The sequence below is a fragment of the Mus caroli genome, chromosome 12, assembly GCF_900094665.2.
Source record: "Mus caroli chromosome 12, CAROLI_EIJ_v1.1, whole genome shotgun sequence".
NCBI classification, from domain to species: Eukaryota; Metazoa; Chordata; class Mammalia; order Rodentia; family Muridae; genus Mus; species Mus caroli.
Genome location: NC_034581.1, coordinates 79,644,865 through 79,648,856, shown reverse-complemented (window position 1 = coordinate 79,648,856; position 3,992 = coordinate 79,644,865). Strand labels below are relative to the sequence as shown.

Genomic DNA, 3,992 nt, shown 5'->3' with positions numbered 1-3,992 from the left:
AATTGCCTCGGGAGTGAAATGAAGGTGGGCAAAGGGAGAATTTCATGTTCTACTCTTTTAAAATATCTTATGTTATAGACTTGTGTGCGTGTGTGTGTGTGTGTGTGTGTGTGACATGTGGAGGCCAGGGGTAACTTAAGGTGCCTTCCTACAGTACTTTGTATCCAATTTTTTGGGACAAGTTTCTTGTAAACCTGAGGCCTACGGTTTGTGCTAGGCTGGCTGGCCAGCAGTGGTTCATCGGCCTCATCTGCCTGTCCCAGCCTTCCCAGTGCTGCGGCTGCAGGCATGGCCACCACATCCAAGCTTTTTTGTGGATGCTAGGGGTCCAAGCTCACATCTTCATGCTTGCACAGCAAGTATTCTCCCCCTGAGTTCCCAGACCCCACACCTGAAGTGACTCTTAGTCTGTATACACGGGTGCTCATCTACACATGTGGACAGTAAAGAATAATCACAGGTGGCAGTTCAGGGATGGCATCCATCTCCAGTCAGACAGGGTTTCTAATTTCTAAGCTGTCTGGAGCTCACCAGGTAGGCAGCCCTGGCTGGCCAGGGAGCCCCAGGCATCTTCTTGTCTCCACCTCTGCAGCTTTGAGGTTACAAGGATGTACTACCATACCAGGCAATTTTACATGGATTCTCAGGCTCCAACTCAAGTCCTTGTGATTGCAAGGCAAGTGCTTTACCCATTGACCCATCCCCCAGCACCTTGTACAGTGTTTTCATCTATAGTAATAAGTTTATATAAATTTATGTAATGTGTTTTACTAGGTTTATCAAGTGTTTACATAGAATCAGGAGTCTGGAGAGATGGCGTGGCTGTGAAGAACACTGGCCTCTCTAACAGAGGACCTGGGTTAGATTCCCAGCATCTGTAGAGTGGCTTACAGCTGTTTGTAACTCCAGTCCTAGGGGATCTGGCACTGTCAGCCTTCTTGAACACCAGGCATGCGTGTGGTGCACAAGTACATAGTCAGGCTAATCATGTATGCACATAAAGTTAAAAAAATTAAACAGAATCGGTTCGTAACTTGAATTAATGAGGCAATAGTTCCTATATAAATCATTCAACAAATATTATTTAATGCCTGTTGTTTGCTAGGGAGTTTACCAGGCTCTAGGAGTACAACGATAAGAAAGAATAAATAACAGATAAACACACAAACACATAAAAATTTAACAGTATCTCTTAATGGGGAAGTGAAAGGTGGTAAGAACTGATGTTGGGAATTCGATCTTGGCAGAGAGGTCAGCAGACCTTGGTAGAGTGAGCCCGAAGTATGAGCATGTCAAGGAAGGAAGTAGTAATTTCCTCTTTGTCAGGTGGAGCAGGCAGTAAGGCTGGAGATAAAGCTGGGAAGGAAGTAGCAGCCAGATATTAAATGTCAGCTTCAAGCTTTGCTGTGTCCCAACACTAGCTGGAAACAGTGTTATGTCATGTTGCGTTTTAGGACTGTTCTAGTTGCAATATGGAGAATGGAGTGAGTTTGTGTGCAGTTCTGGATTCCACAGAGACAGTTAAGGAGATATTGCAGCATCTAAGAAATAGTGGTTGCCTAGGATCGGGGTAGAGAAGGAGAAGTGAAAGCATTAGAACTGAGTGTTCATTGTGTGTGGACGGACAATCCAGCACTCGGAAGACCAAGGCAGGAGATGCAAGACTACATACTAGAGCCTGGGCTACCACGTGTGACCTCGTCTAAAATAAAACAAAGAAACGAAAAATGTGGATGCAGTGAGAAAACAGGAGGTGAGGTGAACAGAGTCGTTGATAGATTGTTATGGGAGAGGAATATCAAAGATAATGCTTAGTTCTCTGGCCACTGTGGCCACGTGGACGACAGTGTTCCAAGACCAGGTTAGAGTTGGAACAGGCTAGAAGGACAAAAATCACAAGTCATCTAAATTCTCTTTGAAATAAGTATTAAAGAGGAGCTGGCAAGAATGTGTTTGGCTGGTGCAGGTATAGACTCAAGTGTTCTGATAAGGTGATGTAAATTTGAGTGTCAGCATAAAGTTAGTTATTGGTGACATAAGTTTTATCACCTAGAAATATAGAGAGTGAGAAACGGCCCTGAGTCTAGAATAATTCTAACATGTAACCACAGCTGACTAGAAAGGCCCTGGCAGAAGAGAAGGAATGGCTAGAGAAATGCAGAGAAGGAAGGCTGTCGTGCTGCCTCTAGGACCTCACACAGCTGCTGCTGTACTGGGCACTGTTGAGTTTTGTGACTGTGCCTTGGCACTGAGACTGAGAGCTGTCTGATGGAAGAGATGGGGCAGAAACCATGGCTGCTCTGAGGAAATCTGAGCCCTGGAAGGGAGGGTCCAGCAGAGAGAGGGGAGGTTTCCTTTCCATGAGAATTCTGAGTACAATTACAGTTGTCTGCCTGTTCTGTGGTCTTGCTCCCCTCGGTTTCAGTTACCCACAGTCAACCAAGGTCAGAATATTAAGTGGAAAATTCCAGAAATAGGCAACTTACAAGTTTTAGGTTTCACCCTCCTCTGAGTAGTATGATGAAATGTCCTGTCATCTCACTGTGGTCCACCCAAGTTGCAGGTCACTCCTCTGTGCAGTGTGTCCCTGCTGTGTATCCTGGCTGCCTGGCACTCAGCTGGCACTCAGCACCTGCATACATCACCAGGGGAACTGTACAATACCCAGTCAGGTGTCCCAGGAAACATTATTGTACGTAATGATGCATAGAGTATGATAGAAATCATGGTAGCATCTTGTTGTTAGCCTTTATTTCTTATTTATGTTTATAGTGCTGGGTATGCTATACAAGTACTCGTAGCACTGAGCCACACCCTTGGCCGGTTTTTTTTATTAATTATTGTTAATTTATTGCTGTACCTAACTTTTTTTTTTGATTCAATAAAGTTTTATTTTCCCAAATGCACAGCTGATTGATCCCGTTCATGCATCTTCACCAGCAGCTGGGGCGTCTCCACCCTTTGTGTTTCTGGGGTAAATGACTTGGGCTCTGTGCTTTGAAACCAGCTTAATAAGTCTTTTACTAAGGAGTTCCTGGAGGGCTGCCCTGGCCAAGGAACCGCGAATCTTCAGTCTCTCGGAGACCACGGCTGGAGTAATAAGCTTATAGTTGGGAACTTCCTTACAGAGCTTGTCCTATGTGGCTTTGTCAAACAGGACAAGATTGTTCAACCTGTCCTGAACTTTGCCTTTGGACCACTTCTTCTTTTTGGCCTTGCCACCAGATTTATTTACTGGGTCTTTGTCCTTTTTGACCAACTTTCCGGCATCTTTGTTCTTCCTGTCGTCTTTGGGCAGCCTGGTGAAGCTCAGAGAGTCGTGTGGACCACTGCAGCCTCTGTACCTAACTTATAAGCTGAACTTTAGCATAGATTTATAGATGTAGACAAAAATAGTCTGTTCAGGGTTTCGTATAGGAGTTGGTTCTCTCCCGCCACCTTTTGGGTCCTGGGATTGAACTCAGGTCTTCAGGCTGGGCAACAAGTGTCTGACCTGCTAAGCCTTCTCTCCGGCCCTGAAGTTTTGATTACTTGAAATTCTGTGAGTTTTGAAATACCAAGATGTCAGCCAGTGGCACCCAGGATGAGGGTAAGCACAGAAACTGTGTCTTCAAAGAAATGAAAAAAGACCACTAGTTAAACCTCTCTTGAGAGTTTATATTTATTGTTGGATTTGCTACCAAAGAGTGTTCTTCACATTCTTTTGGAGGGGTGGGTTTTGAGACAGGGTTTCTCTGTATAGCGCTGGCTATCTTGGAACTTACTCTGTAAACCAGTCTGGCTTCCAACTCACAGAGATTTTATTGCCTCTGGCTCCCAAGTGATGGGATTAAAGATGTGTGCCATCACCCCCTAACCAGATTCTTTTCAGGAGCAAAACCAGGATGAGAGAATTCTCCTCTTCTTCTTCTTCTTCTTCTTCTTCTTCTTCTTCTTCTTCTTCTTCTTCTTCTTCTTCTTCTTCTTCTTCTTCTCCTTCTCCTTCTCCTCCT

The 3,992-nt window shown here is 44.7% G+C and overlaps 1 protein-coding gene and 1 pseudogene across 4 annotated transcripts in view; one reads left to right on the top strand and one right to left on the bottom strand.

The window, feature by feature from the left end:
• The window catches only part of Mlh3 (mutL homolog 3), a 36,497-nt gene that overhangs the window by 12,517 nt on the left and 19,988 nt on the right, over nucleotides 1–3,992 (top strand). The gene's annotated exons all lie outside the window — the stretch shown is intronic.
• The window catches only part of LOC110307271, a 3,417-nt pseudogene continuing 2,348 nt past the window's right edge, over nucleotides 2,924–3,992 (bottom strand).